Below are 23221 nucleotides of genomic sequence, written 5' to 3' on the forward strand. Positions count from 1 at the left end.
CAATGTCCAGTCACATAAATAACAATTTTAGGTTCTATATTGATTTTAAATTAATTCAAATCAAATGTTACTTGTTTGAATTCCTCAAGATCTCAAAGAAGAGTGACTACTCTCTTTAAAAAAATAAGATTCATGAAAATGAGATCTAGGAATTAAAATAAAAAGCTATTTAGATAAAATATTAAAATATCATGCAATAGCTTGAAGATAGTGGGGACTTCTCTCTCTCTCTCTCTTGATGATAGCTTTTACTAGCTTGGATTGGTAATTTCGGATTGAGAGAATGCCTTTATTTATACGCTGAAAAGTTGTTTCTTCGACTCGTCTAAGGTCTCTTTGATTCATCTAAGATCTAACAAAATTTTAAAATTTGGGCGCGATCGAATAAAACCGCTCTTTGACTGGTCAAAGGCCTTGTTCGACTGGTCAAGGGCCCTGTTTAATTAGTCGAGCATGAGCTTCAACTGGTTGAGGGTGCCAGATTTTAGTTGCTGGACTTCAATCCGAGTAACCCTCGACTAGTTGTGCCACAACTTAGACTAGTCGAACTAAAGTCTAAACTAGTCAAACTTAAGCCTAACAAAAGTATAAAAACCCATATAAGTTTGTCTTTTAAAAGCACCTAAGTCTAAGGTCTTTCTACGGTCTGTTATACCTGAGAAGATTGAACATTGAAATTCTTCTTCTTGATTCTTCAGTAGAACCTGTAGTTGAAGATGGAGTTTGATCTTCTACTAAAAGTGTAGTAGAACTTGAACTCATTTAAGCTTGAACTTTCCATCTTGATCTACTGAATGTCTTGTACTTCAGTAAGGTCTCCATAGTAAATGTTGAACTTGCTTAACTTGAGACTTAAACTTTCCATCTTGATCCACATTAGACAGACTACCTCATAAGTTATTTTGTTTCAAGGAAATTTGACAAACAAAGATATCTTTTATACAATATAGCACTTACAATCTCCCCCTTTGTCAAATTCGTGACAAAACACTCAGTACAACAATTACAATAACATCTTGAATTCAATTTTGTACTAGAAAGTGTAGGTGCAGGCGTTAATGAATGTGCAATGAATTTGCTGCTACTCCCCCTCAATGTGAGCTTCTCCCTACTTTAATCCCCTGTATTATAACATATACCATTCCAATGCACAACTCTAACAACCATATAACATTTTCCATTTATTCATCATTCTACTCAATCAAATCAAATATCATCATTCATTCAGCATTCACATTCATATTCTACTTGTAAATCAGTAAATTCTCTCCCCCCTTTTGTCACAAATTGACAAAGGAAAGAACATGAATGTGAACATAATGAAACCATAACTAAATATGAACTAGAAAATGCATATAATTATGTCCAGGAAAGGAGTTACCAAAGTTATCAAGGTGCATAAAGAAAGCATAGTTAAATAGTTAACAAGCCAAGCACACGCATAGGTAAAGTTTATACAACCCAACATGAAAGAAAATCAAGCTAATCGGATCTAAAGGAAGATGGAAGAGGTATAGAAGGATCAATCTGGTGAAGTCCTTTGGTAATGTGATGAAAATATTTTCACATATACTTCATGGAAGCTTCTTGACTTTCAACCAGAGTATCATGTGATATCTTTAACTCAACAACTTTCTCTTCCAATGACTTAAGTCGATCATCAACCTGGGAAGGCTGATAGTCAGGATCAGCTGCATCATCCGATTCAAGTTTAGCAAAATGTCATCCATGGATGTGTTTTCAGGTAAAGGTGCGTCCACTTCTTCTACTTTTTTATCCTCATCTCTCTAGCTAGGTTGATAATCCAGATTAATCTTATTAATATTCGTATTATCAAATGGGAGGACTTCCTCTAGTGCTTCAGTATGAGGAATGACAACATTGTAATGAATTGTAAGGCTTGTCATGAGATAAGCAAAAGGGACAGACCCGTGGCCAGGATGGATACGAAATTGTATAATTAAGTAACATATCAATGAGGGAAGATAAATAGGAAGGCCGGACACAACCGCATGTAGAACATGAGACATGAAGGGAGTAAGTTCAGACTTATTCCCAAACCGAGGATAGACATTGGATGTGAAAATCCGATGAAGTACTCTATATTTAGGTAACATATTGTTGGCATGGAGGGCATTTTTTGAATTCCATTCGGCATTAAACCGACATAGTTTACGGGTAATATCTCGTTGCTCAGATTCATACATTCTATCAACAAGGATATAAATGGGTATGCCTTCATCATTAACATTAATATCCATTAACCCAGAAATAAGATGCCGATAAATAGTGAATGTCCCTTTTCTAAAATTAATAGAGAATGTCAGATTATCTAGGGACAGTTCACCCATTGAGGCATACATCTCTTGTGTTATAGAGTGGTATGTCGTTCCGTCCCAATTAAGAATGTTTTCCCAACCAAATGTAGCAAGGATTGGTAAGAGCTGGAATGGAGCAATGTGATCTACATTCATCGTCCTTTTTATAATAATTTTCCGACTGCGAAGATCCCTAACATACTCCGAATCTTCTTCAGGAGATCATAGGGTTCTCACCCTAACTGCAATCAACCTGGAGAAGGAGCAGCTAGGGCCCTTGCGATTAGCCTTCCTCTTAGTGCGATGCTCCATTTAGTGATTACAATAGAGATTATTATAAATGATAGATGGGTTTATCAATGATCAATTTTTTTGCACAAAACCCACTATAGAAAGGGTGTGAAACTCAAAATAAATCACAAATGAAAGATTAACTAGCAAATATGAACCCAAATTAGAAAGAAATTAGAAATAAACCACTTACAATGAAGAAATGGAGATGAGTTCGACGAGTGAAGCCACGGCTAGTCAAGGAAGAAAGGAAAAATGAGGTGAAAAAGGTGTTTTTCCTTCTTTTAATGAGCAAACCCACGATCCTCGACTGGTCGAGTATGGTCCTCAACCCAAATCTCATTTTTTTTCAAAAAAAATGTTTTTAAATATTTTACATTTTTAAGAATTATAAATATACAAACAATAAAAAATTGGATAAACAACATGATTTAATTAATTAGAAGTACACACACCAATATCATGTTTTAATTTGTAATATTTATTCCTGTCAAGCGGTTTGGTCATAATGTTGACAAGCTGCTTTTCAGTCTGGATATATTCTAATGAAATACTTTTGTCCTCAACTAATTTTTGAATATAATGATATCAAATGTCAATATGTTTCGTATGAGAATGTTGAATAGGATTCATTGAAATATTGATTGCGCTTGAGTTATCACAATATAGTATCATTGTATCTTACGCAATCACGTAATTAGGTAACATCATTTTCATCTAGAACAGCTGGGTGCTTATATTACCGACTATGATGTATTCAGCTTCAGCTGTTGAGAGTGATATAGAATTCTGTTTCTTGCTAAGCCAGGAAACTAAACAATTCTCAATGTAGAAACATCCACCATTGGTAGATTTTCTATCGTCGGTGTTTCCTACCCAATCTGCATGGATATATTAGGTAAGTTGTACAGTTGTATCATGCGAATACCATAGACCGAAATTAGTAGTACTTGCAACATATTTGGTTATACGTTTAACAACAATTAGATATGATTCCTCAGGATCAGACTAATATCTAGCACAGATTCCAACGTTAAAAGCAATATCTGGTCTACTAGCAATTAAGTATAAAAAACTACCAATCATGCTTTGAGATAAACGTGAGTATATACTTTTACCTGTTTCATCCTTAGAGAGTTTGAGAGTTGTACTCATACGAGTATTAAACTTTTTACTGTTCTCAAATCCAAATTTCTTTACCAAATTTAAAGTATATTTGGTTTGAGAAATGAAAATACCCTCTTCCTTTTGTTTTACTTGTAATCCAAGAAAGTAATTCAATTTCCCAACTATACTCATTTCAAACTTGGATTTCATCAGATCTGCAAACTCAATGGACAAGTCAGTGCTTGTAGATCCATAAATAATATCATTAAAGTAGATCTGTATAATCAATATATGTTCATTATATTTTTCAACAAATAATGTTTTATCAACGCTTCTCATGATAAAGTTGTGACTTAGTAAGAATTTAGTCAACTTTTCATACCATGCCCTGGGAACTTGTTTTAAACCATAAAGTGCCTTTTTAAGACAATATATGTGATCTAAAAATTTAGGGTCTTCAAAACTGGTAGGTTGTTCAACATAAACTTCTTTATGTAAATTACCATTTAAAAATTCACTTTTAACATCCATTTGATATATTTTGAATTTTTTTTATAACAAGTAATTGAAATAAATAATCTAATGGATTCAAGGCGTGCAACCGGTGCGAAGGTTTAATCATAGTCAATTCCTTCTATCTGAGTGTAGCCTTATACAACTAGTGTTTCTAATGATTTTTCCCATTTCATCAGATTTATTCTTAAAAATCCATTTGGTTCCTATTATATGTTTATCAGATGGTCTAGGAATCAAAAACCAAACATCATTTCTGATGAATTGATTTAACTCTTCCTGTATAGCCAATATCTAATTTTCATCGGCAAGTGCTTCTTTTACATTAGCCGGTTCAATTTGAGAAGTGAAGCAGACGTAGTTACAGATATTCTCTAACTGCTTTCTTGTTTGAACACCAGTACAAGGGTTACCTAATATCTAATCAGTTGGATGGTCTTTGACTGATCTTAATTCAACATTATTTGAATTAGATGAAGAGTCAGGTTTATCAGTAATATTGACTTCAACATCATCTTGACTCAGTGAGGGTGTGATCAAGTGATCATTAATTACAACGTTAATAGATTCATGGATCACTCCTGTTCTTTTGTTAATAACACGATATGCTCGACTATTCAAAGCATAACCCAAGAATATTTCCTCATCACACTTAGCTTCGAACTTCCCCAAATTTCCCCAGTCACGTAAAATGAAACATTTACTTCCAAAAATTTTAAAGTATTTGGCTGTTGGCTTCTTATTGAACCATAACTCATAGGCTGTTTTATCTTTTGATTTTCTAACATACACATGATTTATAATGTAGCATGCAGCATTAACAGCTTCAGCCCATAAGTTTTTTGGTAAGTTCATGTTATTTAGCATAACATTGGCCATTTCCTATAACCCTTTGTTCTTTCTTTCAACAGCCTCATTCTATTGAGTGTTTTAGGAACAAAGAACTCATGTGATATACCATGGTCTGTACAATATTTCTCGAAATTACTATTTTCAAACTCAGTACCATGATCACTTCTGATTTTGATCACATGTACTTCTTTTTCAGTCTGAATTCATTTTAGAATTCTTTTTAGAATTCTTTTGACTTCATCGAGAGTCTCTGATTTTTCTCTCAAGAAAGCTACTCATGTATATCTGGTAAAATAATCAATGATAACTAGAAAATACTTCTTTCCACCTCTACTCTCCATTCTTATTGGTCCAACCGAATCAATATGGAGTAGTTTAAGAGGTTTGGTTGTGGCTAAGAAGTTCACTTTCTTATGACTACTCCTAGTTTGCTTGCCAATCTGACATGCGCGATAGATCTTTTCAACCTTTTTCAATTAGGGTATGCCACGGATATGATCTCTTTTGGTCAATTTATAAAGATTTCTAAAGTTAACATGTCCAAGATGTTTGTGTCATAGTTCTATTTTGTTTGTTTAGACCATGTAACATGAAAAGTTAGAAGAGCATGATTCATTGATAATGTAGCAATTCTCAGATGTCCTACGACCATTTAATATCACACACCCCTTCTCATTTGAAATCTCATATCCATGATTTGTAAATTCTACGCTGTGTTTATTATCGCAAATTTGAGAAATACTTAGTAGATTATGTTTAAGACCTTCAACATATAAAACATTCTCAAATGGAGGAAAATTAGAGAGTTGAACAATACTTTGGCCTATGATTCTATAATTGCTTCCTATCACCCAATGTAACTAATCCGTTGTTTACTTCCTTGAAGTTGGTGAATATTTCTTTGTCACCTATCATGCGTCTTGAACATCCACTATCTAGGTACCATTTCGAAGGGCTAATGGCTTTGAAGGCTATGTTGGCAACAAGACATGTAACCTTTGGAACCCATTTCATTATGGTTATAGGTTTAGGAGATCTATTAGTTTTTCTCTATTTCAGGGAGTTGGAATTTCTCCCCTTTCTATTAACTCTGTTTTCATTTGAGTTGGGTTTTAGAAGCCCTTTGAGTAAGTCCACTATTTTTTCAGCTAAAGGAGGTTTGTTATATCTTTAATTTCTATAGCTGATGGCATTAGAATTAATCTTAGAAACTTGAAAAGATTTTGAATTTTTGAAATCTTTTTTTACCATAGATTCTCAAATTCTTACCTTTTGAGTTTGAGGATTCTCCTTTTACAAATATAGGAGATGCATTTTTATTTTTCAGAGAATTATCTTTGATATAGCCCAGACCTGATTTGTCACCACATTTTCTAAATGCAGTTAATAGTTTTCCAGATTTAGGTCTCCATGGGCATATCTCCAAGTATCCTTAGAACTCAAAAGAGAAAAAAACTTTAAGTTTTAATTTCTCATTTTCTATTATAAGTTTTTCTAACTTAGAGGTTTTGAAATTTAAATCTAGCTTTGTTTTTTGCAAAACAATTTAAAAGATGAGATTTTTCCAAAATATTGTTTTCAAGTTCTTTTAATTTAAGATATTTTTTCCTTTGAATTTTCAGTTTCACAGCAATTTTGCAACTTTCCTTGTATAGGGCATTGTAGGCATCTTGAAGATCATCTTCATTTTCAGGGTCAGTCCTGAGATTTTCATAATCAAATAAGTTACGACTATCTGAAGAGGTGACTCTGGCTATAGTCATTAGGGCTTTTACATCATTTGAATTTTCTTATTCTGATTCATCAGACTTATAAGAACTTTCAGAGCCGGATGATACATCCCATGTAGCCAACATGCCCTTTGTTTTTTACTTATCCCTTTCTGGACATTTATTCGCTAAGTACCCATATTCATGGCAATTGAAACATTGACTGTCCTTTACAGATTTTCAAGATTTAGATTTTCCTTTTCTTTTGTCAGAAGGTTTTTGAAAATCTGATCTTTTCTTATTTTTAAAAATTCTGTAAAATTTCTTAGCAAGTAAAGCCAAATCATCTTTAGTATCTTCAACATCAAAATTAACACTATTTTCTTTTGAAACAAATTTGGATGATTTAAGATTTATGAACTTACCTTTGGGAGCTTTAAAATTTAACTCATACGTTTGGAGAGAACCAACTAACTCCTCAACCTTCATATAATCAGTATCTCTTAATTCCTGAATGACAATTACTTTAGAATTGAATATCTCAGGAAGAGATCACAGTATTTTTGCACAGACCTTGCTTTCTAGGATTCCATCTGCTAGACCCCACATGGAATTTACTATATCATTTAGTTTTGTATAACAAGTTTCTTTTATGATGGGCTAACATCTTCCATGAGCCAACCTGTCAAGACAATGTGCAATGGGGAATTCATGAACAAAAATGTTGACGAATGTGGGATTACTTTGACAAATTCGCTAAAACCACACAATCATGGGACATCTCCCCAAAACATAGCACCACATCTAAGTTTACTTAATCAAAGGAGAAGGGTGGGATATACTTGTTGAAAGAGGATGATGATATAAAAGCTAAAGTGGTCAATCTCACAAGGAAATTCGAAGCCATGGAACTTAAGAAGGATAAGGATACGGAAGTTGTCTACGGTATTTATGCTTGTAACATTCATACAACTGAAAATTGTCCAACAATACCTGCTTTTCAAGAAATACGAATGACCAGTTGAATGTCGTAAACAACTACCAGAAGCCTTTCAAAGGAACCTCTTCAAATATCTACAACTCTTGTTGAAGAAATCATCCAAATTTTAGTTGGAGTAATGGACAATCTGCTACACCTCAAGGGATCCCAAACTAATTCTTGTATCAATGGAAACCTCAAGAGGACCCAGTTCTAAAGCACATTCAAGACCAAGAGCTACTTAATCAAAATAATGCACAAGCATTCTTGGATATCAGATCAGCACTGGGAACGCTTGCCACATCTATTCAAAGGATGGAGTCACACTTAATAGTTGGAGAAGAGGGGTGCTTCCAACCCAACCTCTCCTAAATCCTAAATCGCAATACGGAGTTAGTGAACCAAGCTCTTCAAATCCAATGGAGTAAGCTAAGTCTATCACCACTCTTAGGAGTGGGAAGATAATTGATAATCTACTCCAGTAAGGTTGAGAAGCCTAAGGACTCGGAAATAGATGAGACTGATAAACCTAACGATGCTCCACATGAGGTAGAACTGAAACTTCAAAGAAAAACAGTTACACCATTCCCCCAACGGTTGATTGCACCAAGACCTCTCTCTAACTCTCAGGACATTCTAGAGGTGCTTAAACAAGTAAAGGTCAACATCCCTCTTCTGAATGGTGTAAAACAAATTCCTTCATATGCCAAAATTTTGAAGGACCGATGCATGACCAAAAGGCAGTAAATCTTCAAAAAGAAAAAAATTTTGATAGAAAAAGTGAGTGCCATCCTAAAGCAAGATGTGTTACAAAAATACAAAGATCCCGGTAGCCCAACCATCCCTTATGTAATTGGGAACTACTGGATTAAGCATGCACTACTTGACTTAGCAGAAAGCATAAATCTAATTCTTTACTCGGTCTACGAACAACTGGGTTTGGGTGAATTAAAATTCACCTGGACTACATTACAACTTGCTGATTGCTCAGTTCGTATGCCAAGAGGGATAATTGATGATGTGTACGTCCATGTTGACAAATTTTACTACCTAGTAGATTTTATCATCTTGGACACTCAATCCATCGTGGCCATGAGCACTCAAATTCTTGTCATTCTTGGTTGCCTATTCCTTGTTACTTCAAATGCAATCATTAATTGCAGGAGTGGAGTCATGAATCAATCTTTCGGTAATATGACATTGGAGCTCAGCATCTTTTTCAATATGAGTAAACAGCAAGAGGATGATGATGATACCCATGACATTAACATGATAGATTCTTCCGTGGAAGATAGAACTTTGATGACCTTATCCTCTGACCCTTTTGAGACATTGAAAAGGATGAGCTTAACAGTCCTAAAGGGGGGGCGGGGGGGTGAATAGGACTATGCCAAATAAAAATAAACTTGCTGAAATAATAAATAAATCAGGAAATAAACTGTCACTAGTATTGAAAAAGTGATTCAAACTTAGTTCGTAGGACAACCTACACCCAAAACAAAGCTTTAGGCAGGACAACCTTATTTCACGAACAATCATGAGGATCAAGATCTCAAATCAAAGCAAGATCCAATAAAGCTATTTATTACAAGCATTCACCACACTTGTATAAATAAAATTACAAGCATTCTCTACATGTGCAAAAAGTAAACATTCACCACAAACATCAAGAATTATAGTGGTTCGGTGTGTACACCAACTATTCTCAAATAGCCACACCTACTCCACTGCCAATAATAATAAACCACATGATATTGGCTTTCACTATAAACAAGGTTTTCACAGGGTCATCTTAAAACCTAATACATTTGTGATTTTAAAGGTCTTATTACAAACCAAAAAACCCCACACTGAGATTTTCTGGTTATCTCAGTTAAAACCAACACATGAGAATTTTTGGCTATCTCAAAGAAACCAAAATACAAAGAATAGAAATATACTTATCTTCACCTTGAAGATGTATCTCTTGATGTAGCCTGTAGAACCACTTCTCTTGAAGTCGAATGTTCAATGTTCAATCACATAAACAAGGGTTCTAAGTTCTAGATTGGTTTTAAATTAACTCGAATCAAATGCTACTTGTTTGAATTCCCCAAGATCTCAAAGAAGAGTGATTACTCTCTTTAAAAAAATAAGATTCATGAAAATGAAATCTAAGAATTAAAACAAAAAGCTATTTAAATAAATTATTAAAATACTATGCAATAGCTTGAAGATAATGGGGACTTCTCTCTCTCTTGATGATGGCTTTTACTAGCTTGGATTGGTAATTTTAGATTGAGAGAAGGCCTCTATTTATAAGCTAAAAAGTTGTTACTTCGACTCATCTAAGGTCTCCTTCGACTCGTCTAAGATCTAATAAAATTTTAAATTGTGGCGCAATCGGATAAAACTACTCTTCGACAGTTCAAAGGCCTTGCTCGACTAGTCGAGGGCCCTGGTCGACTGGTCGAGCATGGATTTTGACTAGTTAAGGGTGCCTGATTTTAGTTGATGGACTTCGAGTCAAGCAACCCTCAATTAATCGAAGGTCCCTCTTCGACTGGTCCAGCCACTGCTTAGACTAGTCGAACTAAAGCTTAGACTAATCGAACTTAAGCCTAACAAAAGTATAAAAACCCATATAAGTTTGTCTTTTGAAAGCACCTAAGTCTAAGGTCTTTCTAGGGTCTGTTATACCTGATGGGACTGAACATTGAAGTTCTTTTTCTTGATTCTTCAATAGAACTTGTAGTTGAAGATGGAGCTTGATCTTTTACTAGAAGTGTAGTAGAACTTGAAGTCATTTAATCTTGAACTTTCCATCTTGATCTACTTCATGACTTGTACTTCGGTAAGGTCTCCATAGTAGATGTTGAACTTGCTTAACTTAAGACTTGAAGTTTTCATCTTGATCTACATTAGACAGACTACCTCATAAGCTGTTTTGTCTAAACAAAATTTGACAAACAAAGATGTTCTTTATACAATATAGCACTTACAAACCTGCTTGACACACTCCTATGATTTGGATGATGATACAATTAGGGAGATAGATGTCATGCTTGATACAGTGACGGTACTTGAAGTTAATAGGTGGAGGCCACAATTTGAAGAATTACCCTAAACTAATGTAGTGCCTCTACCGTCTAACCTCAAGGCGCCGAAGCTTGACCTAAAACCTTTTCCCTCTGATTTGAAATATGTCTATTTAGGTCAAGATGAGACATATCCAGTGGTGATTTCTTCCCACATTTACCAAGAACAGGAGTGCATGCTTATCTCTACTCTCATTAAGCACAAAAGAGCCCTTGGATGGTCGATTGTGAACCTCATGGGAATTGATCCATTGATTTGTACTCACCATATTCATCTTGAGGATAATGCAAAGACCTCCCGGCAACCACAACGAAGACTAAATTTAAACACAAAGGAAGTGGTTAAGGCCGATTGGATGTGGGCATCATATACCCAATATCTAATAGTCAATGGGTGAGTCCAACTCAGGTGGTTCCTAAGATGTTTGGAATCATCATCGTAGCCAATGCAGATAATGAACTTGTGCCAACTAGGATCAAATCAGTTGAAGAATGTACATTGACTATAGGAAATTGAATACCGTCACAAGAAAAGACCACTTTCCTTTGCTCTTCATCGATCAATTTTTGGAAAGGTTAGTTGGTCATTTCTATTACTATTACCTTGACAGATATTTAGGCTACAATCAGATCGAGATAGCCCTTGAAGATCAAGAAAAGACAACATTCACATGTCCTTTGTTCACAACCCCCAGTGTAGGGTCGCGATGTTGTAATAATCTCGGTGAGACCGAGGTCGAATCCATAGGGACTAATCTCGTGAGTATTATAAAAGCACTTAGAAGAAGAACTAGAAAAAGATGAAAACCTAGATCTGGAAGTATAGAGAGTAATTGTGAGAGATTTAATAAAAAAAACTTATGAAATTCAAAGGTGAGAAGCTTGGGTTTCTAAGGATCCACTTGTAGAGATCAGGGAGATCTATGCTTGATTCACGAATACAGCTGGAATCAGAGTCCCATCTTATCTAATTGGAAGATATCTCATTAAAATTAAATCTGAACTCCCTTTGACCTAATTCTCAATGGAAGAGCGGTGTGAGAACTAAAAGTGATTCCATCACAAAACCATGCCCATGAGATAATGGCTCACAACAGGATTTACCAATCCCACAATTAATCCGAGAGAATTGTGAAAGTTAGGGAGGATTCCATCATCCAACCATGCCTAAGGGACGATGGTGAACAACAAGATTTCCTAGATTCACAATCCCAAAACATGAAAAGAACATACTCAAAGCTATTGCAGATCCATTATAATTCGAGTGACAACAAACCATTAAAAACTGAAAGTATTCCTTAAATCAAACTAGAATCAAAGAGAGTTCAATATAAACATGAATCAAAGCAATAAAAATAACCCATCATGCCACAAGCTTCACCTCTTAGCCATAGCTAAGAGGTTTAGCCAACCATTGACATGATTGAACTAAAAAGTCTTAAGAAAAACATGAAACAACTAAGGAAAGGGAAGAACTCTTGGCGACGACTTCTCCACGCTTTTGCTCCACTCCACAAACCCTAGATGATGCCTTGGGGTGCCCTAGGGACCCTATTTATAGTTTTAGAGCTTAAACTTTCACACCGACTTGGAAGAATCAAGAAACCGCCTCAAATTTATGCAATCCAAAAAAATCTGCGCAACAATTCGATATATATTGAAGGGTATTCAATATGTCCTTCGATATGATCTTTGATAGCATTGAAGGCCTTTCAATATGATCGAAAAAGGTCCATAACTGTCCAGCGAGTTTGGCTCAAAAATCCTGTAATTTTTTATATATATTGAAGGGTATTCGATATGTATCGATGGTGATTTTGGCAATTTTCCAAAATTAGACTTTTCTGGTCCCAGAATCTGTTTTCAGGACAATTTTCAAGATTCCTTGTCTTTTCTTCAAGTCTTTGATTCTCTTCCTTCATCACTCAGTTTCCTTAGATTTTTGACATGTGAATTCTTCAATCTTGGTCTCCTAAGATCCATCCCTCGCTTTGGTGATCTTTGAGCATCAAATCCATATTTTTTTAGCACATTTTCTAATCCAAGCTCTTAAATTCACCCTGTAACATAAAACATGATTAAAATAGGACATTAAACATTATCATGTTCATAAAACTAAATAATAAATGGGGTCTAATATGCAATATTTGACCCACAACACAATCCCCAACCAGCATTTTGCTAGTCCGGAGCAAAGTATGCTAAAAATGAACTTTAATGCGCAATGTTCAAACCTTTTTCAGAAAACAATCTTTTATGCAAACAAGAATGAATGAGTAGACTCAAGATGAGAAGGTGAGATTTTGAAAACCTAGAGCCGAATTACATAAACAATCAATCAAATAAGTTCTTTATACATTAAGTCAGAGGATAGTTTGCAAATCAAGTTTTTCAACATGCTCAGTGAAAATACTATCTTTTTAAAATGTTAGCCATGCTCACCACGTCGAGATAGGTTGAAAACTCAGGTACTGATTCCGAACTTATCCCCTTTTCCTTCTTTTTCTAGTTTTTGATTTCATATCGACGGTCATTTGTATTCATTCATTCTTTTCATCTTTTCTCTTTTCTTTTAGATTTTTTTCTCATTCTTTTTCAAACTTTTTTCATTATTTTCACCACACATGACCCTTTTTGTCGATCTCGTATTTTTTAACTAGTTATTTTCTTCTTTTAAGGTGGATAAAATTCTCCACACTCAATTCTCTATATCTTTTAATGATTCACATACTAACAATCAGAAATTCTAGCATTATTCATAAAAAACAATTGAACGTGTCTTGTGATTTAGATTAACATGATATTCAAACTTCCTCTTAATCAATTGAACACAAGTACTTAGGTGATAAATTACTTAGATGGTTAAACTCCAACAATTCAAAATTTAATCTCTATCTTATCATCATACTCAAAACATTCTTAAATACACAACTTATAGCTTTCCAAATAGATAAACATTGAAAATTTTTAAAATTTTTTGTGAATTTTACTCAAAATTTAGAAAACACTGATTAGTTTACCTAATCTCCCACCCCAACCTAAATCTACATTATCCTCAATGTAAAAGAAATAAGCATGATTTGCAAAAGAGACAACGTAATTGAAGGAGAAGTGATGGAAAGATAGTACCTGATGAAGGAATTTTGAAGCTTTTTCCAAAGGATCTGAGCATGAAGGTGGGTTAGCACAAGAGTTAAATCAATAAAAAGTAAACTATCCCAAAACAATGGAAATCAAACTATCTTATTCCTATGAAAGCGATAAACCTACCTATACCTCCATCAGACTAGGAGATCAATCCTGGTACACAGGATCATTCAGAGGTATGAACATGTCCTCTGAATTAAATTTCTTAACAAATGGCTTTAATCGATGTTCATTTACTTTGCATTCTTTGCCATTGTTTAGATCTTTTTTCTTGACGGCCCCATGAGGATAAACATTAGTTGAAAGGACTGGTCTAACGAGATCGGAGTTTGCCAGGAAAGAGATGTAACCGAGAATTATACAAGAGGACTTTCTGACCTGGTGTGAATGATTTTCGAAGAATGTGTTGCTCATGAAACACCTTCATTCTGTCCTTGTAAATTCTCACGTTTTCGTACGCATCATTCCAAATTTCTTCTAGTCCATTCAATTGAAGTTTGCATAACGAGCCAGCGTTGTCGAAATTGGAGTTCATATTTTTTTATCGCCCAGTACGCTCTATGTTCCAACTCCACAAGCAAGTGGAAAGCCTTCCCATAGACAAGTCTAAAGGGAGACATTCCAATAGGGGTTTTAAATGAAGCACAGTAAGCCCATAAAACATCGGTAATCGAATTGACCAATCCTTACGGTCAGGGTTAACCGTCTTCTCCAAGATGTGTTTAATTTCTCTACTAAAAATCTCAGCTTGCCCACTTGTTTGTGGGTGGGATGGAGTGCTCACTTTGTGAGAGATGCCATATTTCTTCATTAAGTTCAAGAATGGCCTATTACAAAAATGTAAGCCCCCATCAGTAATGATGGCTCGAGGCATTCTAAACCACGAAAGGATGTTCTCTTTTAAGAATTTAATGACCATTTGATGGTCATTGTTCTGACATGAAATTGTCTAAATGTGTGTTATCACCAATATACGTTATGTATGTTGGAATATGTAGTCTAAGTGTTTGTAGAAATGTCTGAATGATCTAGTGTGTAATATATTATCCTATTTACGGGCGTTGAGAAGAGATTCTCAACTATCTTATCGATGTGTATGATTTCCTACATGCAATTTACATTCTTTATTGTTTAACTTCAGACACTACTTATGTGTAAATCTATGTTAAGTTGATGTTCATCAAATGCTCACATACTGTATGATTAGAATTGTTGATCCATTACTGTTCTGAATTGTGGGTATGAATATCTATTATACTTGAATGTGTTTGGGACTATGAAATAGTCCAAGAAATCGGTAATAGACCTTGAATTCGTGGCCGAGGTCGTTTTCGCCACGTAGGACGTGTTTGATGAACCCGAATCGTATTAGGGTTGACAGCAGTGGTTTAGCCACACAGAGTGTTTGCGCACTCTATGTCATTTGACTCAACGTGCGCTCGTGCTAGTCGAGCTTGTCAAGTAACCCAATTGTCCCGGTGGATGTACACCATGTATGGACGCTATTGTTTGAATCTGGGGTACCAAACATATCAATGCAATCCCGTTAACCATTGTACCTCGATCCACTAAGACTCATGAGCCAGGCATGGTGATATGGGACATCGTGGTCGAGCTGTCGGCCTACGCTGGGATAACGAGCCTCCCCGTAGTGACCAGTGAGCACACCAGACTCGTGAGCCGATTATGGTGGTCTGGGACACTATATTCGTGCTGTCGGCCTATATTGATTGGTGACGAGCCCTTTGTAGTGACCTCGAGCATACCTTGATACTGCATTGAGGTGACGAGCCTTAGGGTAGTAACTAAGGTATGATAGGCATGCATTGATTGGTGACGGGCCTTTTGTAGCGACCTAGAACCACATGATCGTATGAGATTGTCTAAGACTGACGACCCTAGAATGGATCACCGTTTGGAAGTTTATATGAGGAAGGTACCTTAGCCTCCCAATCCTACTGTATGAAAAGGACTAATAATAACTTGGTAATCATGCTCATGCATCGCATTGCATGTGCTTTGGCGTCGTAGAGCACTGCGGGAGGTTGTCATGCGTACCGTAAGATGAAGACGTTGAGGGAGTGCAGGCGAGAACATGCATCATTTCTACATACATCCTTACATTAATTAGGATGTGTTTAATTGTATTGCCTTATCATTACTGCTTGATTGATTTGATAACATATTAACTTTTACTATATAGTTCCACTGAGTTGATCACTCAATCCCACATTCTGGGATGGTGTTTCAACACCAACCAGACTCTGTCTTAGATGTAGATGATGATGCGACCCCTGAGGCAGAGCAGGAGTATGAGGATGATGAGGACGCATTTTCTTTCATGCAGTTCTCAGGCGGGTTCATGTGAGCCGTGTCCTGATCTACGAGGATTTTGGGTTTTCTTTTGTAATAGATGATTTTATTTTAATACTTATATCTCGAAAGTAAACATTTACATTATGACCTGGCAGAGCATACATATCACAGGGACCTACTCATATACACATATTTCTTTAAGTCTTCCGCTTGCGTCTTTCACTTATCCCTGGATTATGTTTGGAGTTTGATTTAATCTACTCCATGTTTTATGCACTCATACAGACAACATACATCCATCATTACATATGTTGCATAAGTGATGTTTTGAAACTCGGGAGCTGAGTTATGCTCGACCCCCAAATTTCAGGGCATTACAAGTTGTTATCGAAGCATGATTTAGATTAAATCGGACCTGGGTTATGGTCACACAATGCACGCTGATGCCACCTTGTAGGAGGGTGTGAGATTAATCTAGAATTTGTATAAGTTTTCCCATTGCTCCTATTGGCGAAAGTTTACTAAAAACGATCACCAAGATCAAGTCTGTACACACTCCCGATCACACACAGCGACCCTAAATCTCTTTTAGACCGTCCATTGATGGGTTTAGATGGTGTATCATCCCTTTTCAGCCATTAGAAAGCTGGTAATAGTGAATATGTAGCAGATCTTATTCATAGTGGCCCGATATGCGTTGAATCGGACTAGGGGCCCAATCAGGGCAATTTCAAGGGGACCCAGGGTAGGACCCACATCATTTTTGAGCTTAGGGGGCAGTAGGACCTCGCCCAAATGGTGAGTCATCGCTGAATTGTTCAGTGACCGGCGATGACCTAGCCGGTTCGGCGAGCCCTCACCGCTTAGCGGGCTAGGCCGGGCGGGCCGGCTCAGGCCGAGGCATGTGGGGTCTAGTGTGGCCCACTCCCCCATGGTTGCTCATTTTTAACCCCTCCTAAACCCTCTTTCCTTCACAAATCACCCCTCCAAGCTTCCCTTTTCTTGAAATTTATCTCAAAACCCCATAAAAATTCATCCCTAAACCCTTTCTTCTTCCATTTTCGTGCATCTCCATTCTACCCATCTTAAAACCCACCTCCATTATTGTTTTCCCTCTCTTTTCTTTCCATTTGAGCACTCAAATCCTTCCTTTGAGTCTCAAATTCGTGGGAGCCCCGCTATTCTTCCCATTTTCCTCTTTTCTCTCATTTTTCATGGCCCTATTCGAGCTTATTATGGCCATATTTTTCATTTCCTCCATTCTCTCTTTCATGGGGAAGAAAAGAGCTCCTGTTGATGAAGCCGGGCCTAGCCACCCAACCCGTACACGGAGGCCGAGAGGTGCCGCCGCGAGCACGACCGCCACTCGAGAGTTTCAGACAAAGTGGGATCTCGATCCTCAGTCCCCCGTTGGAAGGACTTTATTGGCGGAGTTGTCTCATGGAATTTATGAGGGCCGTAGGGTCCTTTTTGAAGCTCATGTAGATCCGCGGCTATTTGGAGAATATCTCTTATTGGAGCGCCTAGAAGGGGCCGGTTAGTGTCCGTTATTCGAGGGTGAATACCGCGCTAATGTGGGTACTATCCAAGCTTTCTATGCCCACATTTGGGAACCTTCGCTGGAGCCATTGCAGTTCAAGATCCCTTGTGGAAGAGATCGGGAGGCCACGATCAATGTCACTTTGATATCTCGACTTCTGAATGTGCCGCTTGGTGAGGTTCATGCAAGTGAGAAGAATCTGAGTAGTGCGCGTGAAAGGGATCGTCGCACGTGATTACTATGTGGTCATTTGGTCGAATGACAGCCTAATAGAAGCCTTTTAGCAACCAACATGACGGACGACTTCCGTTTGCTTCACCACATGTGCACATTCAATGTTTATCTAATGTGGAGCAATCGCAGCGAGTGTACGCGCTTGATGGTAGATTTCCTATATCAGGTGGGGCAAGGAGAGAAGCTGTGTGTGCCAACGTACATCTTACGTCAAATTGTTCTTATCGCTCATTCGAATAGGAGGACCGAATCACTCCCATTTGGCCGACTCATCTGTAAGCTTACACATGAGTTTGGCTATAGACTCGGGGTGGAAAAGTCGGTACCTGTCCGTTACATCAATGTGACGACTCTTAATCAGATGGATATCGGGCCTCGTCGACGACAAACCTTACTTCAAGAAAGTGAAGATGAGACTGAGATCAAAGAAGAAGAAAGTAATGAAAAAGGTGGAGCTGAAATAGAAGAAGAAGAAGAGCACGATAAGGAAGAAGTGGAGGCCCAGGACACGAGTGAGAGTTCTCCTCCTGTGGCTCCAGAGCAGGGCACAGATTAGGCCACCTGAACGGCCCATGGTACCACCGCCGAATCGCCCGCAGTAGGCTCGAGTTCACACGCTTATAGCTGAAGCGCCTGGGACTGACTTGGCACCGAGATCTTTTGAGTTTACAGCTCACATTCAAGGTATTCCTGTTTCATTGTTGGTGGATATCGAGTCCACTACCTCTATTATATCGTATGCAGCAATTAAGCGCCTGAGTTTGGGCACTGTTACTATGAAGGGAGTGACACTCACTACCGCTACAAGGACCTCCTCTAATATTACCAAGATTTATATGGGTTGTTTGATTGATCTAGGGAGCAGATCGATTCTTGGTGACCTATTTGTCGCATCTCTATATCATTACGATGTCATTTTGGGTATGGATTGGCTCACGAAGATGCGAGCAGAGATTGATTGTGAAGTTAGGATGGTGACAATCCATGGACCTGAGGGCGAGACAGTTACTTTCCCTGTTCAGGTCAGTTACCCTTTCCGTTTTGGTTATTATACTTCTCTGTTGGAGAGTATTACCAGTTCGGCGCTTGAAAGCATGCCAGTAGTTCGGGATTTTGAAGATGTATTCGAGTCGATTCCTGGATTACCCCCTCGGCGCGAGATTGATTTTACTATCGATTTCATGCCTAGTGCGACACCTATTTCTTTGCCCACCTATCGCATGCCTCCGAGTGAAATGGAGGAATTGAGGAAGAAGATAGATGGCTTATTGAAGTTAGGCTTTATCCGACCTAGTGTGTCCCCTTGGGGAGCACCTGTTCTGTTTGCCAAGAAGAAGGATGGTTCCTTGCGATTATGTATAAATTATCGTAGGTTAAATCAGGTGACAGTGAAGAATAAGTATCCCTTACCCAGGATCGATGATCTATTTGATCAGTTGAAGGGGGCATGGTAATTTTTGAAGATTGATCTGCAGTCAGGGTATCATCAATTGCGTGTCAAGGATGAGGACGTGCAGAAGACTGCATTCAGGACTAGTTTCGGCCATTATGAGTTCCTTGTGATGTCGTTCGGTCTTATGAACGCACCGGCCATGTTCATGGATCTAATGAACAGGGTGTTTCGGTCATTTTTGTTCTGATTCATTATTGTCTTTATTGATGACATCTTGATATACTCTACGAGTCGAGAATAGCACGAGGAGCACTTAAGAGCGGTCTTGGATACTCTCAGGAAGAATCATCTTTTTGTGCAGTACAAGAAATGTGACTTCTGGAAGGAGGAAGTCAAGTTCCTAGGACATGTGGTGTCCAAGGAAGGGATAGCTGTCAATCTCGCTAAGGTAGCTGCAGTTCAGGACTGGAAGCAGCCTGGTTCGGTTATTGAGGTGAGAAGCTTTCTAGGTCTAGCAGGCTATTATCAACGCTTCATATGAGACTTCTCGAAGATAGCCAGACCGTTGTCTCAGTTGACACGGAAAGACTTGAAGTTTGCTTGGAATGAGAAGGCGGAAATAGCTTTTCAGGAGCTGAAGGACAAGTTGACGTCCGCCCCTGTGCTAGTATTGTCAGAGCAAGGGGTTAAGTATACGATATATACTGACGCCTCTTGCATTGGTCTGGGTTGTGTCCTTATGCAGAAGGACAGGGTGATTGCATATGCCTCGAGACAGTTGAGGAAACACGAAGAGAATTACCCTACACACAACCTGGAGTTGGCAGATGTCATTTTCGCATTAAAGCTCTGGAGACATTACCTCTACAGGGAGGAGTTCGAGCGCTTTTACGACCACAAGAGCCTTAAGTATACCTTCACGCAGCGTGACTTAAATTTGAGGCAACGCCGATGGATAGAAACATTGAAAGACTTTAAGTTAGATGTCTCTTACCATCCAGGCAAGGAAAACCTTATGGCAGACGCGTTGAGTCGCAAGAAGGCTGTAGAATTTGTGGCTCTGCTAATGATAGCAGAATGGGATATGATGGAGTTTGTGCGAGACTTTGAGCAGAAACTCACGGTGGAAGAGCCGTATGAGGTTATTACACACATTCGAGTACAATCCCTCATTGACGAGAGGATCATTGCAACTCAGGTAGATGATGAGCTATTAGCGAAGATGAGAGAGTGGATTAGTACAGATGAGGACTTCGAGTGGAGTGTTAGTTCAGATGGGGGCCTACGATATTGTAGCCGGCTATGTGTCCCAGACATTCCTAACTTGAGACGGGAGGTTCTCGAGTAAGCCCATAATTCTAAGCTTGCGATGCATCTAGGTAGCACGAAGATGTATTAAGATATAAGAAGATCTTATTGGTAGGACAACATGAAGGTTCACATTACTAAGTTCGTATCTCGTTGTCTCACGTGCCAGCAGGTCAAGGCAGAGCATCGCCGACCTCCTGCACTGCTTCAACCCATGCCCATAGCAGAATGGAAGTGGGACTTCATCTCTATGGATTTTATTTTAGGGCTACCGAGAACGAGGAAGGGACATGAATCTATTTGGGTGATCGTCGACCAATTGACGAAGTCGGCTCATTTCTTACCGATTAGGGTCACAAACTCTGTAGACGAGTTAGCTAGGTTGTACATCAAAGAGATTGTACGTCTGTACGGAGTTCCCTTGGAGATTGTGTCTGACAAAGACACGCAATTCACATCTATCTTCTGGACCCGTATTCAGGAAGCGATGGGTGTGAAAATGAAGTTCAGCACCACGTTTCATCCGCAAACAGACGGGCAGACGGAACGTGTGAATCAGGTTCTGGAAGACATGTTACGAGCTTATGTTTTGGATTTCGAGGACAGTTGGGATGACTATCTCCCTTATGCAGAGTTCGCGTATTATAACAGTTTTCAGGCGAGTATCAGCATGGATCCCTATGAGACATTGTATGGTCGCCTGTGTAGAGCACCGCATTGTTGGGTAGAAGTTGGTGAGCGTAGTTTGATTGGCCCAGAGTTAGTTTAGGCGACTTCAGAGAAAGTTAACATTATTCAACGTTGACTTCTAACAGCCTAGAGCAGGCAAAAGAGTTACGCTGATACGAGGCGGCGACTGCTTGAGTTTGAGGTTGGAGACCATGTATTTCTTAAAGTTTTCCCTATGAAGGAAGTCCTGCGGTTTGGTAAGAAGGGGAAGCTAACACTGAGATTTATTGGTCCATTTCAAATACTGGATCGAGTGGGAGCGATAGCGTATCACCTTGCTTTGCCCACACCACTCGCAGGCATACATAACGTATTTCATGTTTCTATGTTGAAGAAGTACGTTCCTGATCCTTCGCATATTATCAGTTGGGAGCAGGTGCAGTTGAGAGAGGATGCCACATATGTACTGCGACCGACACATATCCTAGACAGGAAGGAGCAGGTATTGCGTAGCAAGGTCATCCTTCTTGTGAAAGTACTGTGGATGCATCACAGTGAAGAAGAGGCTACTTGGGAGACTGAAGCTGAGGTCAGAAAGAATTACCCTCAGATCCTTAAGGAGTATGAGAAGGTACGAATTTCGAGGATGAAATTTTTTCTTTAAGGGGGGTAAATTGTAATGACCGAAAAAATTTCGTGCAAAGACCCGAGTACTGCCTCAAATTCATTAGAAGTTAATGTGGGTTAACTAGCATTAATCTCGATTGCTTGTGAAATTAGCACCAATCACTTTAAATTTGATCTGCAAGACTTAAAACTTGTAGAATCATTAGCACTATGTTACCCTGAAATCTAGGATTCAGCGCTAAATCTAGTTGCTCTCGGGAGTACTTGGAAACTTTGTATTGGACCTGGACCGCACGTCAAAAGTCCGATAGCGATGATCTTAGACAATTATGATCACCTTGTTGGGCTTGACCATCACCTCAGAAATCAAGTCCAGATGATGTCCTGAGTCGATTTGCTTGAGTCCAGAGTGAAGAGTATGAGAAAGGTGAGAAATTAAATATGGATTTATGAAATTTGGGTCGTGTCACTTGCGCGACGATTTTAAGCAATCTGACCGTTGGATTCTGACCCAAATTTACCCTCAGATTAGGGAAGATGGCCCAGGCATGTCATAGTGCCGGTGGACCTGATCGAGTTTCAGTGACCATTGAATTGGGATTGGTCCGCTATGAGCGATCTGTAAATCCGATCGGTACTAAAACTCAGCCTGACCTAGATCTATGGTCAGTGAGCTTAAGTCCAACTACACGTGGAAAAGGGACCACCAGAAGGGCTCCGTTGGACCGAAATAGACCCGATTTGGTTATAACCTAAGCATACCTTGGCCCTGGGGCTATTTTCATCATTTTTAGGCCTATATAAAGACCTTAAACCCTCACTCTCAAATTTCATACGATTTTCCTAAACCCTAGTTAAGAGAGAGAAAGAGAGAGAGAAGTTGGTGAATCATTTTGGTATTCCTTCTTGTTACTCTGCGTACCTAAACCATCACATCTGAATCGCTATTCCGGCGATTCTAAGTTCATTCTTCGGTAAGTCAATTAAACCTAACCTGTTTCGGAGATTAGAATAGTCTAAGTGTTGATGTAGTTCTTTTATTCATGCCTTAGGTTATCTAGTCGCCGTTGATGAAGACTTATCGTCTGAATCAGATCTGTTGGGTACTTTCTGGTTTTAGGTGTGGGCTATATTCGTATAG

This window comes from Magnolia sinica, chromosome 1 (genome assembly GCF_029962835.1).
Source record: "Magnolia sinica isolate HGM2019 chromosome 1, MsV1, whole genome shotgun sequence".
In the NCBI taxonomy this organism is placed as follows: domain Eukaryota; kingdom Viridiplantae; phylum Streptophyta; class Magnoliopsida; order Magnoliales; family Magnoliaceae; genus Magnolia; species Magnolia sinica.